The following is a 22,497-nucleotide window of genomic DNA, read 5'->3' as shown; positions in this document are numbered from 1 at the left end:
TAGAAAACAGTGGCAATATTTCAAGGACACAGTGAACTGTGTGACTCTTCTTTGTCGTCCCGCAGGAAAAGATAATCACTTCACACCACTGCAGTATGTTAACTAAATCAATTAAGCCATGGGAGAGATTAGAAAAAAATAACATATCTATTCAGTTTAATTTATATCCATGCTGAAATTTCACCTTAAAATGCAAACAGAAAAAAAGACAATAAAACACAAATGCAAAAATGTTAATAAAAACAAACAATAGTCAATTTCTGTTTTTTTGGACTTAAAAATAAATGAAAAAATTTTTTGATTTAAACACGAGTGATTATTTTACAATGAAAATACATGACAGAACATTGAATAAATAAATAAAAATAATAAAAAATAAAAAATAGTATTTATCTAATGTCAATTTAAGCCATATATTAGCTGAGAATTTAAATGAACTGTTATCATCTGCGTTCATACATACATAATCATTTTAATCATTTGTAATAATTCGTCTGAAGTATCTTTTGTTTACATTGCACTGAAAGCCACGCACAACTCAACAAATCTATAATGAAAGCATTTGATTACTTTTGTACTGTTTATGCTCATTTGAGGCAAAATGATTTGTGTTTAAAAAGTGTTTTTGTTTGTTTCAAAACACACCCAAATACCAAAGCGTCCACTTTCGCTCTTCTTCAAAACACGTGTACAGAAGCTGATCTGAGAACAGTGTCTTTATACAGAGCGTGTCCGTCAGTCACCTGTGCGCAGCGTCTATAGAGAACAGAAGCAGTGTACAGGCGTTTGCCTTTCGCATTGCGTCTGCTGCACAGATCGATCTGTCTCTTTTATATCTAGTTACCTATCTATCTTTATATATAAATAAACGTTTGCTGCACAGATCGATCTGTCTCTATTATATCTAGTTACCTTTCTATCTTTATATATAAATACACTTTTATTTTCACTTTTCATCTGCACCAAGACTCGCATTAACTTTCTGAGAGTGAGGTGTGAAACAGGCATGAATTGACTAATTCAAAGATTGCTTAGTGAATGCGGCTGTTTTTATATTCATTTCAACAAGGTTTCAGGCCAAAACAAAGCGAAAGCATAATTCTATTGAACAACTCTTGCAATTAGACCATATCACATTGAATATCAGCTCTTTGATGCTACTTTTCATAGAAAGATACGGGAAAATGCTTAAACAGGATGATAGCAGAATGGTAAAAAAATGGAAGAATCCCGGCAAAAACAGGAGGGTTAACAGGTATGCAGAATGGATGATAGTCAGCCTTCAATGTCCTCTTTTGTCACTTCTTCAAGCATACCCCTGAGAGGAAGGTAAGATAAATCGAAACTAATTTCTGTAGTTCAAACAACTCAGAATTGTAGTTGAGCTTGGGCTCATAATTACAGTTAATGTGTCCGACCGGGTCGGTCTCGGGTTTCATTTTTTGGGCTCGATCTAGGCTCTAATGCTAATACAGAACAAAAAAAGGGTAGGTTTTCATCTTAGAACTGCCATGCAAACCATTTTTGCCCAGTCCCTATCTTATGGTGGAGTCATGAACACTCAGCCTAAGTGGGGCAAGTAAGGCCTGCAGGGCTATGCAGTTTTAGATTTTGTTGTCCTTTAATAATTAAAGCCTTCATTTAAAAATAGCATGATGAGTTTTCTTGTCACATTTGACTGTTATTTAAATTTGTTTGATCATCTTAAATATTAAAGTGTGACAAACATGCAAAATAAATAAGAAATCAGTAAGGTGGCAAACCATTTTTCACACCAATGTATATAGTACACCCTAATGAATATGTTGCGGGAAAATATGAAATACAATTTTAATAAAACAGAAAAATACATAGTACATAGTAAACCAGAGTAGAACTATAGTAAAATAAAAAAATTGTTAAAATGTTAAATCTCAATTTCAAGGAATGCTTTATGTCCTTAGGAGAAATAGTGCATGCAAATAAGAGAGAATATCTCTGACATACAGGATTACATTAACATGCACCTGAGGGCTTGTGATCCAGAAGACAAATGGGATCAAATCTTGGACAATTATCAGCAGTTTCTGTGTGTTTTATGTTGCTCCAGCCTTTGCATGTCTTATTCTAAGCCAACCAGCACCTGCTCACACACTGCACTCATCTGTTACACACTCACACCTGCCAATACACTCACACGCATACTCCAGATGACGGTCAAGAGGCTGGTCACACAACATGATTACACAACCAAGACACAAGATAATATCATATTAAGATGCTGTCCATAAAATCTAGGCAATGACATATACAGCGGGGTGAAAAAGTGTTTGCCCCCTTAATGATTTCTTATTTTTTTGCATGTCTATTATACTTTAATGTTTCAGATCACCAAACAAATTTAGATTTAAGTCAAAAATCTAAAAACACAAGTAAATACACGTTTTGAAATGAAGGTTTATTATTATTATTATTATTATTATTATTAAACAAAATACAAAACTACATAACCCTTGTGAAAAAGTGTTTGCCCCAAGACCTAATAACTGGTTGGGCCACTCTTAGCAGCAACAACTGCAGTCAAGCATATTCAATAGCTTGTAATGAGTCTGTTAGATAATGCTGTGGAGGAACTTTGACCCACTTATCTTTGCAGAATTGTTGTAATTCAGCCACAGTGGAGGATTTGAGCATGAACTACCTTTTTAAGGTCTTGCCAGAGCATTTCAATTGGATTCATATCAGGACTTTGACTAGGCCACTCCAAAGTCTTCATTATGGGGGGGTTTCAGCCATTTAGAAGTGGAGTGCTTTGGATCATTGTCCTGCTGCAGAACCCAAGTTCGCTTCAGCCTGAGGTCGTCAACAGACTGTGATGGGAATAACGGCGCTATAAATAAACTGTGCTACTAATGACAATACTTTTTTCAGTAACGAGTAATCAAGTCAATTATTGTTTCCCCCGTTACAACGCCTTTACCGTTACTGAAAATAAAATGCGTGCTACAATAGTTCAGAACACTGAAGTGATTTTCAATTGAGCAGCGTCTCTCTCAGCCATAGGACCTCTCTTTCTCTGGGGTGGGCGTGTGTGTGTGTGTTCAGGGCTGGAGCGGAACACAAATAGTGATAATGATGAATGAGAATGTGATGATTGACTTAGATACAGTACATTTCCATTGTTTGCCAATGAGAAGCAAAGTAGGGAGGGAGTTCACATAAGCATACGCACTGTCAGTGGCACACACCAACGACCAGGAGTCAAAACAATGGCAAATCCAACAAGTTTCAAGGATAAAGTTTGCAAACTGCAAATATAAGCACTACTTTTTCCTCATTGAGAAAAGCATGATGTTTACATGTATGTATCATGCAACTTAAAGTAATTCTAATCTAATGAACAGTGGTGGAAAGAGTACTAAAAATCATACTCGAGTAAAAGTACCATTACTTGCCTAAAAATGTAGTGCAAGTAGAATAAAAAATATGGTACATCCCAATAATTATGTTGGCAAATATTCATTCATTCATTTTCTTTTTGGCTTAGTCCCTTTATTAATCTGGGGTCGCCACAGCAGTATGAACCGCCAACTTATCCAGCATATGTTTTACGCAGCGGATACCCTTCCAGCCGTAACCAAACACTGGAAAACATCCATACACTCCCGCATTCACACACATACACTACAGGCCAGTTGTTGCAAACTCCACACAGAAATGCCAACTGATTCAGCTAGGGCTTAAATCAGCGACCTTCTTGCTGTGAGGCGATCGTGCTACCCACTGCGCCACCGAGACGCCCAACTTGATGACGTTTTCAGCTTTTCACTAAAGTGGGAATATTATGCAGTTTCACCAAAACTTTTTTGCAAATCAGATTCACCTTTTGTTTTGATTATACTCCAGAAAAATCGATGACGCAGAAACAAATAAAAACAAACAGACAGGTAAACAAGATGCTCCTATAGTGCTCTTGTGGGAGATACAAGTTTGCAATCGCCTGAAATGTGTCTCAATTCCACTCCCTCTCTTTGTATCCCACAAAGTTGCAAAGAGCTCTGAAAATAAATAAAAAGACTTGTGAATCTGACATGCCTTTACAAACAGCACCATTAGTTTAATAAAATAATGAATAATGTGAGTGTTTACTGTTACTCCCTTCCTCAGTTATTTATATTTCTCCAGTGTGTATACAGCTCTCAAGATTCCTTAACATGTTTTTTTTTTCTTTTGGCAAGTGTCTTAGCATTTAGTGGAGTGTCTGCCACATCAGTGGGAGGTCTGGGAGTCTGTTTTCAAGAACTTCACAAGAAACACACACAAACACACACACACTCTCACACACATCTGAGTCAAACTAAGGTGATGGTGACCAACAGAAATGTTCTTTTGTGAATGTTCTCAGTGAGTACGTTTACATGGACACCAATAATCAGATTTTAAAGTGATTAAGACAATACTCTGATTAAGAGTCGACCACGTAAACAGCAATTTTCGATTACCTTAATCCGACTAAAGTCATAACCAAGCTAATCATAAATGGAATTACGTCATGTGGAGTATGCCGATTTAAGTGGCATTATTGAAGTGCAGTACAGACATGTAAACAGTGCAATCAAACTCTTACCGTCGTGTAGGATTTTCACCGCATTTTGCAACAGGATAGTCTTTACACACATGGCTATTCGCTGCACCTACTGAGTGAGTAAAGGACCACAGACACCTGCCTGTTTTTTTTCTCTTACAGCAGTTCATACTCGCATCCAGTATCTCGTTTGTGATGGGGGGCATGCATAAAATGTTCCTGAATGAAAGTGAAAGTGCCAAACTGCAGTTAAAGTCGACAAATTAAAAATGAAACACCTGAAATTATATGAAACTCTGGAGGAAATGTGGATAGCGTGGTGATGCAATGACGTTAATCAAACTATGTGCTATAATACGTAAAATGGGATCATGAAAGGAATATTCAAAAAGCAACTCATGTAAACACCTTAATTATATTATTGTCTTATTCAGATTTAGGCAAATAATTCCAACCCAGGCTCATTCTGAGAACGTAGTCCCGTGGACGTTTCTGGAGACCGCGAAATACGTAGCCGGGGGTAAGTCCGGCTACATTTAATTTTTTTAAGCGAACGCTGCGGGGCGGTGTGACACCGTTCCTTTCGGCGCTTGCCGGCCGGCCGCTCGCCTCCGTGTGGAGGGCTTTACCGCTGCAACCAGTTTGTCCGGTTAGCTCTTCGTGTACTTTGGCAGACTTGAGGCGCAGAGAGGGGCCGACCACGACGATGACCGGGTTCGAGTCCGGGGAAGAGCGGTTCCAGAAATCAGGTAAGAAAAGAAAACCAAAAAATAAAGCGAACCAGTTCGTCACAGGTTGAGAATGTGGTCAAAATCCGAAAACGTGGTAAAAATTAGACGAGGGCTTTTCTTTTTCTGGACGGCTTTTGTGAATCGTCGTTGGTTGGGTTCAGGGACGGAGGAGGGTGGGTCAGCCGATTGGCCGGTCGCACGGCCAATCATTCTGTCATCCAGGCAGACAGGCGGAAGATCGTTCGACAGCGGCCTCTAGCGGGTTTACGCGAGGACGGCGCAGGAGAAAGCGTGCACAGCGGCCTCTCGCGGATTCGCAAAAACAAAAACTGCAAAAATACGTACCTCCCGGGACGTATTTCGCGGTCTCCAGAAACGTCCTCGGGACTACGTTCTCAGAATGAGCCTGGGTTGAATAATTCGATTACTGATGTCCATGTAAACATAGTCAGTGACTTCTACAACATCTGCTGGACGAACACATAAAACATCCAAATTATATTTACTGACTTTGTTTATATTCATGATATAGGCTATAGCCAATCATTTAAAGCAAAAAAAAACTATTTTTGTCTTCTTTTAGTTTCTTTCATTTATGTTTTTTCTCTTAGTTTTTATTTTGTGAACACACATGTATTACATGTATCTTTTACATGTTTTAGCACATAATTCGATCAACGTCACTGTGTCAGCACACTATCCACGTTTCCTCTGGACACTATCCACGTTTCCTCTGGAGTTTCATGTAATTTCGGGTGTTTCATTTTTAATTTGTCGACTTTAACTGCAGTTTGGCACTTTCACTTTCATTAATGAACATTTTATGCATGCCCCCGTGATAAATGAGATATTGGATGCGAGTATGAACGGCTGGAAGAGTGTTGTTTTAATGGATTTTGATACCGCATGCTGTATGAGAAAACAAACCTCCGCATTTCACGATGCAGATGTCTGTGGTCCTTCACTGACTCGATAAGTACAGAGAATAGTGTCAAATAGCCGTGTGTGTGTAGACTATCCTGTCGCAAAAATGTGGCGAAAATTCCACACGATGGTAATAGTTTGATTGCGGTGTTTACATGTCTGTCATGTTCCTTCAATAACACCACTAAAATCAGCAGACTCCACATGTCTTGATTCAATTTCTGTTTAGTTCGATTATGACCTTAATCAGATTAAGGCAATCAAAAATGGCTGTTTACATGGTCGACTCTTAATCAGAGTATTGTCTTAATAATATTAAAATTGGATTAATGGTGTCCATTTAAACGTACTCACAGTTTATTTTAACGAGTTATACTAAATAACTCTTGTGTGAATCGCTTAGAAATAAAACTAAAATACTTGATTGAACTTACAATCTTACAAATGCAAGATAAAAGTATAAAAGTAAAAACCATGAAAAAGTCTCTATATTCATAATAAAGATTTTAAACAATGTTGTTTTATTTCAGTTAGCTTTTTTAGTAACCATTGGTAGTTTCATTTAATTTTTAATTTATTGTTTCAGTGTACAAATATTACCTTTAATAGTACGTGCATTGATCCCATATAGACACATTGCAGCTGCCAATAAACCACTAAATTCATTCTTAAAATTGTACACTACTAACCTTTAACATTTGGGGACAGAAAAGTGTGAGGGTGTTTTGAAAGCAATCTTTTATGCTGCATTTACTTGATATACACAGTAAAAAACAGTAATATTTTAGGATTTAACTTTAGTCATTTAATTTATTTGAAGAGTAATTCAGTCTGGCAATGTCAAAGCTGAAGTTTTAGAATTATAATTTCAAGTTTGATCAGTGATGTAAAGTAACAAATTACAAACACTCAAATTACTGTAATTGAGTAGTTTTTCTCGGGAATTGTAGTTTACTACAAAGTTTTAAAAATGCCTGCTTTTACTTTCCCTTGAGTATATTATTAGTGCTGTATCTGTACTTTTACTCCACTATTTTCCTTCAAACTGCAGTCACTACTTTATTTTTTCTGGTCTATGGGGATTGGCTGAGTAGAAAAATCAGTCATGCGATTCCTGTCTAATCAAATAACACAGAAACTAAATGGCATTATACAGAACAAACTCAAGACATGTGTGCTTTATACTGTAAATGGAGCAAACCGTTTGGAAGCATTAAAAGTGTCCAAGAAGATTCCAGCATTGTTAAATGAAATGACTCAGAGACTGTTTAGACTGCATGTCACTGATGACAAGATGACGAAAGCCTACTGTATGATGACTGAAATTGCCAGATGGCCTTAAACAATCACTAAATGCACTACAGAATGTTACGTTTTCACACACATGCACAAATTGAATGTAAACACACCAGCCTTTCACAGTGTAATACTCACTACTCTTGAGTCCTTTTTAAAAGAGCTAGTTTTTACTCATACTTTGAGTAATATTTAAAACAGATACTTTTACTATACTTGCACTACATTTTTGAGAAAGTAATCATACTTTTACTTGAGTATGATGAATCATTGTTGTTATTAAAGGGCCATGAAAGTGGGTGAGTCCAGCTCTGTTTAGGTGGGAGTGTTGAGTGGTGAAAAAGGGAAGGGTTTGCAAGAAAAAGGGAGTTTCATTACGTGCACTACAGTTGATTTTCACACCATCAACACAAACAGACGCAGGCGAGATAGACAGTGATATGGAGATCAGCATTTACAGCAGATCTGAGAGCTGTGTGAAAGTGGAGGATTTTCAGTCCATAATATTGTAGTGATATTACTGTAAACTTAGTAACTGAATCATTTTGACTAAGGTATGTTTTTAAAAACTGAAAAAGTACTGCTGACGATACTAACTTTGCCATCTGAATAAACATAAACAAAGAACACTGCTCACACAATTACCAAATCTGTAGAGACAGGACAATCAACATCAACTGGAGCTGAAACTTTTTTTAAAAGAAGACGAGTGACAAATCCGGATTTCACAATTTCCAGATTCGAAAAGCTCTCGGGTAAAAAGGGTGCCTTACAAACATATTTTTGGCGCGTGTTAGCAGACCACTGTAATCCACACATGTGGGTTCACACGTGAGCTGTGCTTTCATCGTGGGGAAATGGAAACAAAACCTTCGTTGCGGCACATTTATAAACACTGATCACCCATGTCTCCAAACAATTCTTCTTCATCTACTTGCTTGAATTACTGTGGGCAACACAACGTGGCGTCTCTCTGAACACTGTAACAGTGTGAGACTTTGAAGCTGTATCATGCATATTAATGAAGTTGCATCTAGTTCACAATAGAGCGCGCTGATTGGTTCAACCAAGTCTTTCTCATTAATTAATGAACAGATGTGCTGAAAACTCAATGATTTCACTTTGTGCCAGCCGGTACACACAGCCAATCTGCATGCTGGAATTTACACAATGATCTCAATGCTGTGACTTAACTTAGCTTAGCTTAGTGCAATCAAACTCTTACCGTCGTGTAGGATTTTCACCGCATTTTGCAACAGGATAGTCTTTACACACATGGCTATTCGCTGCACCTACTGAGTGAGTAAAGGACTACAGACACCTGCCTTTCAAAATGCAGAGTTTTTTTCTCTTCCAGCAGTTCATACTCGCATCCAGTATCTCGTTTGTGACGGGGGGCATGCATAAAATGTTCCTGAATGAAAGTGAAAGTGCCAAACTGCAGTTAAAAGTCGACAAATTAAAAATGAAACACCTGAAATTATATGAAACTCTGGAAGAAATGTGGATAGCGTGGTGATGCAATGACGTTAATCAAACTATGTGCTATAATACGTAAAATGGGATCATGAAAGGAATATTCAAAAAGCAACTCATGTAAACACCTTAATTATATTATTGTCTTATTCAGATTTAGGCAAATAATTCCAACCCAGGCTCATTCTGAGAACGTAGTCCCGTGGACGTTTCTGGAGACCGCGAAATACGTAGCCGGGGGTAAGTCCGGCTACATTTAATTTTTTTAAGCGAACGCTGCGGGGCGGTGTGACACCGTTCCTTTCGGCGCTTGCCGGCCGGCCGCTCGCCTCCGTGTGGAGGGCTTTACCGCTGCAACCAGTTTGTCCGGTTAGCTCTTCGTGTACTTTGGCAGACTTGAGGCGCAGAGAGGGGCCGACCACGACGATGACCGGGTTCGAGTCCGGGGAAGAGCGGTTCCAGAAATCAGGTAAGAAAAGAAAACCAAAAAATAAAGCGAACCAGTTCGTCACAGGTTGAGAATGTGGTCAAAATCCGAAAACGTGGTAAAAATTAGACGAGGGCTTTTCTTTTTCTGGACGGCTTTTGTGAATCGTCGTTGGTTGGGTTCAGGGACGGAGGAGGGTGGGTCAGCCGATTGGCCGGTCGCACGGCCAATCATTCTGTCATCCAGGCAGACAGGCGGAAGATCGTTCGACAGCGGCCTCTAGCGGGTTTACGCGAGGACGGCGCAGGAGAAAGCGTGCACAGCGGCCTCTCGCGGATTCGCAAAAACAAAAACTGCAAAAATACGTACCTCCCGGGACGTATTTCGCGGTCTCCAGAAACGTCCTCGGGACTACGTTCTCAGAATGAGCCTGGGTTGAATAATTCGATTACTGATGTCCATGTAAACATAGTCAGTGACTTCTACAACATCTGCTGGACGAACACATAAAACATCCAAATTATATTTACTGACTTTGTTTATATTCATGATATAGGCTATAGCCAATCATTTAAAGCAAAAAAAAACTATTTTTGTCTTCTTTTAGTTTCTTTCATTTATGTTTTTTCTCTTAGTTTTTATTTTGTGAACACACATGTATTACATGTATCTTTTACATGTTTTAGCACATAATTCGATCAACGTCACTGTGTCAGCACACTATCCACGTTTCCTCTGGACACTATCCACGTTTCCTCTGGAGTTTCATGTAATTTCGGGTGTTTCATTTTTAATTTGTCGACTTTAACTGCAGTTTGGCACTTTCACTTTCATTAATGAACATTTTATGCATGCCCCCGTGATAAATGAGATATTGGATGCGAGTATGAACGGCTGGAAGAGTGTTGTTTTAATGGATTTTGATACCGCATGCTGTATGAGAAAACAAACCTCCGCATTTCACGATGCAGATGTCTGTGGTCCTTCACTGACTCGATAAGTACAGAGAATAGTGTCAAATAGCCGTGTGTGTGTAGACTATCCTGTCGCAAAAATGTGGCGAAAATTCCACACGATGGTAATAGTTTGATTGCGGTGTTTACATGTCTGTCATGTTCCTTCAATAACACCACTAAAATCAGCAGACTCCACATGTCTTGATTCAATTTCTGTTTAGTTCGATTATGACCTTAATCAGATTAAGGCAATCAAAAATGGCTGTTTACATGGTCGACTCTTAATCAGAGTATTGTCTTAATAATATTAAAATTGGATTAATGGTGTCCATTTAAACGTACTCACAGTTTATTTTAACGAGTTATACTAAATAACTCTTGTGTGAATCGCTTAGAAATAAAACTAAAATACTTGATTGAACTTACAATCTTACAAATGCAAGATAAAAGTATAAAAGTAAAAACCATGAAAAAGTCTCTATATTCATAATAAAGATTTTAAACAATGTTGTTTTATTTCAGTTAGCTTTTTTAGTAACCATTGGTAGTTTCATTTAATTTTTAATTTATTGTTTCAGTGTACAAATATTACCTTTAATAGTACGTGCATTGATCCCATATAGACACATTGCAGCTGCCAATAAACCACTAATTCATTCTTAAAATTGTACACTACTAACCTTTAACATTTGGGGACAGAAAAGTGTGAGGGTGTTTTGAAAGCAATCTTTTATGCTGCATTTACTTGATATACACAGTAAAAAACAGTAATATTTTAGGATTTAACTTTAGTCATTTAATTTATTTGAAGAGTAATTCAGTCTGGCAATGTCAAAGCTGAAGTTTTAGAATTATAATTTCAAGTTTGATCAGTGATGTAAAGTAACAAATTACAAACACTCAAATTACTGTAATTGAGTAGTTTTTCTCGGGAATTGTAGTTTACTACAAAGTTTTAAAAATGCCTGCTTTTACTTTCCCTTGAGTATATTATTAGTGCTGTATCTGTACTTTTACTCCACTATTTTCCTTCAAACTGCAGTCACTACTTTATTTTTTCTGGTCTATGGGGATTGGCTGAGTAGAAAAATCAGTCATGCGATTCCTGTCTAATCAAATAACACAGAAACTAAATGGCATTATACAGAACAAACTCAAGACATGTGTGCTTTATACTGTAAATGGAGCAAACCGTTTGGAAGCATTAAAAGTGTCCAAGAAGATTCCAGCATTGTTAAATGAAATGACTCAGAGACTGTTTAGACTGCATGTCACTGATGACAAGATGACGAAAGCCTACTGTATGATGACTGAAATTGCCAGATGGCCTTAAACAATCACTAAATGCACTACAGAATGTTACGTTTTCACACACATGCACAAATTGAATGTAAACACACCAGCCTTTCACAGTGTAATACTCACTACTCTTGAGTCCTTTTTAAAAGAGCTAGTTTTTACTCATACTTTGAGTAATATTTAAAACAGATACTTTTACTATACTTGCACTACATTTTTGAGAAAGTAATCATACTTTTACTTGAGTATGATGAATCATTGTTGTTATTAAAGGGCCATGAAAGTGGGTGAGTCCAGCTCTGTTTAGGTGGGAGTGTTGAGTGGTGAAAAAGGGAAGGGTTTGCAAGAAAAAGGGAGTTTCATTACGTGCACTACAGTTGATTTTCACACCATCAACACAAACAGACGCAGGCGAGATAGACAGTGATATGGAGATCAGCATTTACAGCAGATCTGAGAGCTGTGTGAAAGTGGAGGATTTTCAGTCCATAATATTGTAGTGATATTACTGTAAACTTAGTAACTGAATCATTTTGACTAAGGTATGTTTTTAAAAACTGAAAAAGTACTGCTGACGATACTAACTTTGCCATCTGAATAAACATAAACAAAGAACACTGCTCACACAATTACCAAATCTGTAGAGACAGGACAATCAACATCAACTGGAGCTGAAACTTTTTTTAAAAGAAGACGAGTGACAAATCCGGATTTCACAATTTCCAGATTCGAAAAGCTCTCGGGTAAAAAGGGTGCCTTACAAACATATTTTTGGCGCGTGTTAGCAGACCACTGTAATCCACACATGTGGGTTCACACGTGAGCTGTGCTTTCATCGTGGGGAAATGGAAACAAAACCTTCGTTGCGGCACATTTATAAACACTGATCACCCATGTCTCCAAACAATTCTTCTTCATCTACTTGCTTGAATTACTGTGGGCAACACAACGTGGCGTCTCTCTGAACACTGTAACAGTGTGAGACTTTGAAGCTGTATCATGCATATTAATGAAGTTGCATCTAGTTCACAATAGAGCGCGCTGATTGGTTCAACCAAGTCTTTCTCATTAATTAATGAACAGATGTGCTGAAAACTCAATGATTTCACTTTGTGCCAGCCGGTACACACAGCCAATCTGCATGCTGGAATTTACACAATGATCTCAATGCTGTGACTTAGCTTCAAAATGTATTTTTAAACCGAAAGAGCGAATTTGCTTTAAACAATGTAAAAACAACCAATTTTCACTCTTTAGTGAAATATATGTGTCCTCATGGTGTTTTTAAGCAGCATGGGAAATATATATGACTGTCAACATCTCATAAAATGCCTTTTGGTGTTGCTATAGTTGTAGATGCTAAAGTTACTTGCTATAGTTGCAAAAATTAGGACGCATTTTGGGGCGACGCGGTGGCGTAGTGGGTAGCTATAGCAAGAAGGTCGCTGCAAGAAGGTAGCATAGCAAGAAGGTCGCTGGTTCAAACCTCGGCTGGGTCAGTTGGCGTCTCTGTGTGGAGTTTGCTTGTTCTCCCCGTGTTCGCGTGGGTTTCCTCCGGGTGCTCCGGTTTCCCCCACAGTCCAAAGACATGTGGTATAGGTGAATTGGGTATGCTAAAATTGACCGTAGTGTGTGTATGAATGTGTATGGATGTTTCCCAGTGATGGGCTGCGGCTGGAAGGGGATCCGCTGTGTAAAAACATGTGCTGGATAAGTTGGTGGTTCATTCCACTGTGGCAACCCCAGATTAATAAAGGGACTAAGCTGAAAAGAAAATGATTGAATGAATGAAGCATTTTTTGGAGATTCTTGGATAAAAAAACCTTCAAAAGTACATTTTGTACAGTACTGTCTAAATAAAAATATCACCTTTATACTTTATAAACAAGCATTTTAGATATAAAGCTACATCTGTGACAAAGATAGAAGCGCATCCACTTCGCACAGTCACTAAAAACATCAGCTGACTAAAAATAGAGAAGCAAATAATATTTCAGCAGTATCCTTTTAGTAAATACCACTTGGTTCGGTATCTCATGCAAAAATAGTAAGTGTAATTTATGTGAATTGCTTCAAAGACAGTAGCAGTCTCATAATGTGATGTTTTTAAAGCAAAACAACAAATGCAAGTAGACAATGAGAATATAACTTTGAACCCAGGTTAGTTTCCAGCTTACTTAAAGAGGTCAGCCTGGACTGAGGGACCCTAAATTGCTGCGGAGGGATTTTGTGGATTTGGATGCAACTCAAGCCCACAGTCCTGGAAATGACCTTGGATTAGAAATCCTCTGAGGACTTGACGGGGTCGCTTTACTGATGATGGAGCTCATCTACTGTAAAGCCCCTGCTGGCTACCTACTCTGAATAGATACAAATAATGAGTGATAAAGCTCACAGAACATCACAGAGCAAGGTAAGTCTCAGAAAGTGTGTTTAAAAGCTGAGCGTGTCTCTCCATCACCACATTTCTCCACACCAGTGAAGCGAGCGTAACCTCACCATGCTCTCCAGAGAGACTCTTGGCCGTTTTTGCAGTTTATTTGATTTCCGAGTATTTATGCTTTGTCTCTCTCTCTCAATTCGATTAAATTCAATTGAGCTTTATTGGCATTAACTGTTAAATATAACAAAATGTTGCCAAAGTAATAACAGTAAGCATACACTGTAAAACCCAATAAGTGAAGGTAACTCAAACTATTTGGGGAAACCGATTGCAACAAACCATTTAAATTCAAAAACTAATCCTAATGAGTACTGTGAACTTAATCCATTTGAGTAAACGAAGCAATTTGAGTGCAGTAAAACCCAATAATGAAGACAACTCAAACCAACTGACTACTGTAAAACCCAATAAGTTAAGGCAACTCAAACCATTTGAGGAAACTGATTGCTACAAATCATTTGAGTTTAAAAAAAAACTAATCTATATGAGTACTGTGAACTTGCTCCATTTAAGTTGAAGTAATGAGGTATTTAATTAACTCATTACCTTCAACACTGAGTTCAAAACTCTTTTCAAATGAGTAAAATTAACTTTCAGTACATTTTTAACTCATTTCATTTGATAAAGTTGACTGTTGGGTTTCACAGTGTACTATACATAAAACATATCAATAAAAGGAAAAAAATATAGCAATAATAATAATAAAATAACATTTAAAAAAATATATAGATGCAAATTATACATGTTATCACAATAAACAAGCTATGATCACACTTTACAATGAGGTCTCATTAATTACTAACATGAACTAATTATGAACGATATTGTACAGCATTTATTAATCATAGTTCATTGTTTAATGTATTATTAACATCCAAATTGATGCTTGTAAACATTAGTTAATGCACTGAGTTAACATGAACTAACAATAAATGACTGTATTTTCATTAACTACCATGAATAAGTATTGTAATAAATGTATTGTTCATTGTTTATGCTAGTAAATAAATGCATTAGCCAACATTAACTTATATAACCGTATTGTAAACAGGGTTTCTGCAGGTTTAATCAAGTCAAATTTAAGATTTGTTAAGACCCTTTTAAGACTATTATTAATTAAATTTTAGACTTCTACAGGGCTAAACACTAATGATCATTTCTAATGGCTGGGTCGGTTGCCACAAAAAAATAAATAAACAAATAAATAAATAATCAAATGCAATTATATCTTAGCGACATATTTTAAAATCAAAACAAGTAAAACTCTAATTGTATACACTTTTTTTTACTAGGAAAATATTTTTATATAATATAATTTTTAATGATAAGTTTAACATTGTTAAAAGTATATTTATTATGGAGACAATGGCATAAATAATCAAAAATAAGCATTAGATGGGTTTTGGTCATGTAAAGTGATTTGTTGCTTTGTTGTTATGAGGAATTGCGTAATTGTTTTTAGTTTTCTTTTCCTGATTAGGGAATTAAATTTGGAGAAATTGCTGTACAAAATGTCAAACAGCTATTGTAAATTGTATCTCTTTGCGATAAAACTTAAATATTAAAAAACGGTATAATTTATATCGTTTGTGATTGGATGGATGTTGGCCTGATAGGGCAGCTTTACTTGGACAGAGAAAAATTAAGACCTGTTTTGAATGATTTAGGACCTACAAGTTAATAATTCAGCCTTTTCAAGACTTTTTAAGACTTAAAATTTTGTTTTTGAAATTTAAGCATTTTAAGACCCCACAGGGACCTTGTGTAAAATGTTACCCAAGTTATTCAAAAGGTAATAATAGATTAAAATAATAATAATAATAAAACAATATGAACAAAGGGAGCTTTCTCTCTCTCTCCCCTTGACTCTACATGTCTTGCCAAAGCATTGCACATTGCATAAACAATTATTAAAATAGTACAATGAATGATAATATATTTTACAAAATGTCTTCATGGAACTTGATCTTATTATTTAATATTTTTGGAATAAAATCTAATATTAATTAATAAAACATATTTAAGTTTTCAGTGTTTTGAGGGATATTTATCATATTCGGACCTACAGTAACCTCTGATTAGCTATTTTAGACATTACTTTAGATCAAACTATAAAAACTGTATCTTTACTCATATGCTATATCAAGATACAAACAGCTATTCTGCTAAAAAAAAGTGTCTTTTGAACACTTCCGATGTGTATTGGTGCTCTAGATCTGCCGATTTCAACTGCTGAATGAATTTGTTTGCTCACATAGACTGATTGGCGTGATTATGCATTCACAATGGTTTGAACCGTTATAGGGGTGGAATATTAACATTATCTATTATTTACTTTGGAATATTATTACTTAAGACACAGATCAGAGAACACTTTTTCTCACTATTAAAAGGCTGACCCCTCATACATCTTGTTTTGACATTCAAGGGGGGATCAAGTGTTAGTTGAGGGGGCAAACCCCTTGTAATTCACACCCTGGTTGATTCATACCATGTATTTTTGCTTGATCTTTTTGTCTTTGCCATGATGACAGAACATAATATTTTACAAGATAGTTTTTAAGACACTAGTATTGAGCTTAAAGTGTAATTTAAAGGCTTTACTAAGTTAATTAGGTTAATTAGGAAAGTCAGGGTAATTAGGCAGATCATTGTATAATGATGTTTGTTTTGTAGCCAATGGAAAAAAATATTGTTTAAAGGTGCTAATAATATTGACCTTAAAATGGTTATAAGTCGGCACCAGGGGTGTGGTGGTTAGTGCGTCGACACATGCACGCCAGTGCTCATGGCGACCTGAGATCAAGTCCTACCTCGCGGTCCTACACTGAAAAAAGTGTTGCATACAAAACTGTTGCAAACAATTTATTTGTGTTGAATTTAAACAAATTAAATTTAATAATGTTCAACTTAATTTGTTTGTTTAAATTCAGCCCAAATAAATTGTGTACAACCACTTAACGTAAAAAAATTTAGTAAATCCAAGGAATCATCTTTGAATAATTTTTTTCAGTGTATGCTGATCCTTCCCCTCTCTCTGCTCCCCATGCTTTCCTGTCAATACTCTCTACTGTCCTGTCCAATAAAAGGTGAAAACCCTTGAAAAATAATTAAATAATAAAAAATTAAAATAAATAATTTAATAATTAATAATAAATAAATAATAAATAATAAATAAATAATAATTAAAATAAAAAAATGTAAAATCTGTTTTTATTTTAGCCAAAATAAAACAAATAAGACTTTCTCCAGAAGAAAAAATATTATAGGAAATACTGTGAAAAATGTCTTGCTCTGTTAAACATCATTTGGGAAATATTTGAAAAAGAAAAAAACAATTCACAGAAGTGCAAATAATTTTGATTTCAATTTCAACTAGAAATCAATAGATATCAGCATGTATTCAGTATATATAAACTGTCCATTCATTCAGATGTTTGCTGACTAGTTTCTCTCTCTCTCCATCTCTAACTCTCTCTCTCTCTCTTTGCCCACTCCAGTTGTTCTGATCCGTGTCGGAGTCAGGGAGAGGCATTAGCTTTTCCAATCTGACAAATCCTAATTAAAGTCCCCTAAAGCGTGGCACTTGACATACTATCTCTCACTCCCTCAATCTCTCTCTCTCCCTCCCTCTCTCTCTGACTGGAGGGATTTATGGCAAGGGATTCATACCAACCCCCTGTCACACTTCTAATACAGCACTGGGAGCAATCATCATCCTCCACACTGTAAGAGCAGGTGGAGAGAAAGAAACCTTCCTGACCTTGGCCATTCCCCTTATGGAGTATATTTTCCTGTGGCCTTCACATACGTCTTCATATTCTGGGTGAAATATTATACTTCAAAACTTTTTCAAGCATTACATTTAAAGCTTTGGTGATTAAGTTACCAACTTAAGCCCGATCCCAATTCTATTTTTTTACCCCTACCCCTTGGCAATTGAAACAGAGTGTAAAGGGGAGGGGCTTCAAATTTTACCCCCAAGAAATGGGAAAGCACTACAACACCTGCACACATCATTATATGTCATCACAATCTCATGCTTCATATGATATAGACGAACATGACTGCTGTAGTTATTACAGTTGCGTTTTTTTTTTTTTTTTGTATTAAAAGGCACATAGTTTACCTCTTTTTTGTGATTTAATATTAATATTATGGTTCTTCTGAGTGTGCCAGTTTAGGTTCAGTAGGTTCAAACACAATTCAGAATTTTTTATTATAATGTGTTAAAAAGTGTCATGTTGGGGGCGTGTCCACAGTTCGCTGATTTAGGGGTGTGTTGCTTCACATGTAAATTAGTTTCGGCTTCCCGCCCAATGTAACAAGGGGGCGGAGCCATGAGTTCACCCGCTCTGTGTTTGCAACAGAGACAGGCAGACTGAGAGAAGGAGCAGGAGTGAGAGGATCAGCAATCAGTCGGACATATACGACTCGGACACAGACCAAGCAGAGAGTACAAAATCATATGTGTCTTTGTACAGTTTTACAGCCAACTGTGTGCTAGTTTCAAGTACCGAGTTTGTACACCGAGACTAATAGCCACGCACACTGAATTAACTTTGACTGAGGCACGGGATGCGTCGCTCGAAGCCGTGACACGGCACACCAGACACTCTCTGTGGCGAGGCAGAAGTATAAGGTAGACTCAATGAGAAGTACACATGTTTGCAAACCTACCTAAAGATATAACTAATAATTCTGATTAGAGCGATAATGTGGAGAATATTGATATTGTGTTGAGCCCAATGAGTCTTGCATCTAAAAATAGAGCAAGGGTGTTCCTTTAGTGATATTGCTTCGACTCATGCTGAAAATGGCGGACGTGAATCAACAAACTGAGGATATGATGACGCGCCTGTCAATCAATATTGGTGGGCGGGGGGACCGCACTCCTGCGTAAAGTTGCGGTCGATCTGAAAACCGCTCCAATTGGTCCACCGTTTTTTATGTTGTTAAATTGAAAAAAAAGCACTGGGTGTGTTTATATCACTCCAATATGACGGTCTATACACCATACATGCACATATGTCTGTCCAAACAGCTTGAAAAGTTGATTTTTTACCATAGGTGCCCTTTAATCTTCAGGAAATCACTGAAGGCATATATAATGTTATCATAACGCTACAATGTGGCAATAAGCTCATAACTGTACTGTGTATTTACACCGTGGCCATTTTCAACTGTGCAAACACAAGAAAACAACATTAACATTAAAGAAGACACTAAAAGCTCATTCCCAGCCACTAGACTTTTCTGACAGGGTATTCGAGTGTCATTGAGTGTCAGATGCAGAAGTATGCTGTGTGACTGGTATTATTATTATGGATTATAGATAGCATTTATTTTCAAAGCGTGATGTAAAACATGAACGCGGTTAAGAATATATTAAAGCATATGCTTTTTTGTTGTAAAAAATCTCAATAATGATAAAAGCCATGCTGTCGTCGTAGCTGGTGTATTCTGGGAAATTTTCATACCCCTTGGTTTCAAGTGTGATCCTGAAAATGTTCCGATTCGAGGGGTATCTAGCCCTCCCCCTTAGCCCTTCGCCTTCAAGCTAAAAAGAATTGGGACACCCTGACCCCTTCACGTAAACGCACAAAATGAGGGGTAGGGGAAGAGCTAAGGGGTAGGGATTGGGCCTTAGTTTTATCACATTAGACTAGGTAAATGCTGACAAACTTTTATCATGGTAATTAACAATCGACGAAACTTAAGATAAACAGAAGACTACATTGTGCCATTCACAATATTTCTCCTAAACATTTAGTATACTTAGTAATTATACACTAAAATTGCTGTTGAATGTACAGTATTACTGGCAAACCAAAATATTCAAGTGCACTGTAAATTAACAATTAAAATTGTGCTGTAGTTTTACAGCACGACTGTGTTTATTAATTTACAGTGCACTTGAAAATTTTACAGTACTGGCAACCAAAATTGTAAGTAGTACGTTTACAGCACTTTATTATAATTATGTATTTTCTTGTGCTTATCTGTTACCCTATAAGTAGACATTTGTGGAAATAGAGATTTATACATTAGATGAACAGGCTTTCCATTGATTTATCATTTGTTAGGAATAGACAATATTTGAAACTATTTGAAAAAAAAAAATTATACTGAGAAAATCACCTTTAAAGTTTTCTAAATTAACACTACTAATCAAAAAATGAGATTTAATATATTTACAGATTAATAGATTTACAAAAATATACTTTATTTTTCCTGTTATTCTATATATTTTTAACACATTTCTTTCAATTAAAAAAAAAGTTGTTGTTTTTTTTAACTTCACGTCTTCCTCCCTCACAACAGTGGCTACATTAAAAATTACTTCATTTTTATGCCATTGTCCAAAACTCGGTCCTGGTGGGCCGGTGTCCTACATAGTTTAGTTCCAACTTCCTCTAACACACCTGCCTGGAAGTCTAGTATACCTAGAAAGAGCTTGATTAGCTGGTTCGGGTGTGTTTAATTGGGGTTGGAACTAAAATATGCAGGACACTGGCCCTCCAGAACCAAGTTTTTACACCCCTGGTCTAAAATATTCAGGTTACTTATCAAGTAATTATTAAAGTTTAAGTCTGAGTTAAAGTTTCCAGCAGTTATTTGAGTTCCCTGCTACTAGAACATTCCTAAAAGTGCAACACAAGCACATGTATTAAAAAAATAAATAGAAATAAATAAATGTACTGCAGAACAAGAATGGCCCACCTCCTGACTCTTGGCTTACCAAGATATGGAAACATCTATGCCTTTATTGCTTTTATGAGGAAGACAGAACTCAAATCCTGCTGGACTGATATTGGAAAGTTCTGTTCAAAGAAGAAAAAAAAAACATAACTGAGGCACTCTGTGTGCATTTGCAGATTCCCTAAATCTAAATATAAATTCTCTCCTCTGAAGTGCTATCTGAAGGTTCATGTGTGCTAGTAGAATTATCGTCTGTAAATACTGATACAGACCTCAAAGGCCGATAGGATGAGAATGCGCCATCAGAATCGCTCTGTCGCCCCCTATGGGAACTACACAGGAGTGCAGGGTGAAGACCCGAGGAACCAAATGCAAAAGAAATGTCATTTTAATATGCTTACGGACTCTATATACTCAAAGTGTGTCATCAAATGTAAATTATGTATGTTTTGTAGTTTATTAATACTAGGAGGGACTCTCTTACAGAAGTTTTTATTAATTTATGTGATAAACTGGGGAGTTGAACATTTCCATCAAATTTTTATTCTTTTATTTTGAAATCATGTGAAGACAAACATTTGACGTAGACAATCAGCATATAACAGTGAGCATAAAAAATACATCTAATAAACAAAATACAGGAATACATGAGGTTGTTAAATAATAATAATAATAATAATAATAATAATAATAATAATAATAATAATAATAATAATAATAATAATAATAATAGGTAATTGGTTTGAGCCTCGGCTGGTTCAGTTGGCATTTCTGTGTGGAGTTTGCATGTTCTCCCCGTGTTGGCGTGGGTTTCCTCTGAGGGTTTTTCCAACACATTTCTAACCATAATAGTTTTAATAACTCATTTCTAATAACTGATTTATTTTATCTTTGCCATGATGACAGTAAATAATATTTGACTAGATATTTTTCAAGACACTTCTGTACAGCTTAAAGTGACATTTAAAGGCTTAACTAGGTTAATTGGGTTAACTAGGCAAGTTAGGGTAATTAGGTAAGTTACTGTATAACGATGGTTTGTTCTGTAGACTATATATAAATTTATTGCTTAAAGGGGCTAATAATTTTGACCATAAACTGATTTTAAAAAATTAAAAATTGCTTTTATTCTAGCCGAAATAAAACAAATAAGACTTTCTCCAGAAGAAAAAATATTATCAGACATACTGTGAAAATTTCCTTGCTCTGCTAAACATCATTTGGGAAATATTTAAAAAAGAAAAGAAAAGTAAAAGGGGGCTAATAATTTTGACTTCATCTGTGTATATGTATGTATGTATATATATATATATATATACACATATATATGTATATGTATATATGTATATGTATATACATATGTGTATATATATATATATATATACATATGTTTATATATATATATATATATATATATATATACATATGTGTATATATATGTATATATATATATATATATATATATATATATATATATATATATATATATATATATATATATATATATATATATATATATGTATATATATATGTATATGTATATATGTATATGTATATGTATATATATATGTATATGTATATGTATATATGTATATATATGTATATATATATATATATATATATATATATATATATATATATATATATATATATATATATATATATATATATACTATACA

Source organism: Danio aesculapii, chromosome 6, assembly GCF_903798145.1.
Source record: "Danio aesculapii chromosome 6, fDanAes4.1, whole genome shotgun sequence".
Lineage (NCBI taxonomy): Eukaryota > Metazoa > Chordata > Actinopteri > Cypriniformes > Danionidae > Danio > Danio aesculapii.
This window is presented reverse-complemented; position numbering follows the sequence as displayed.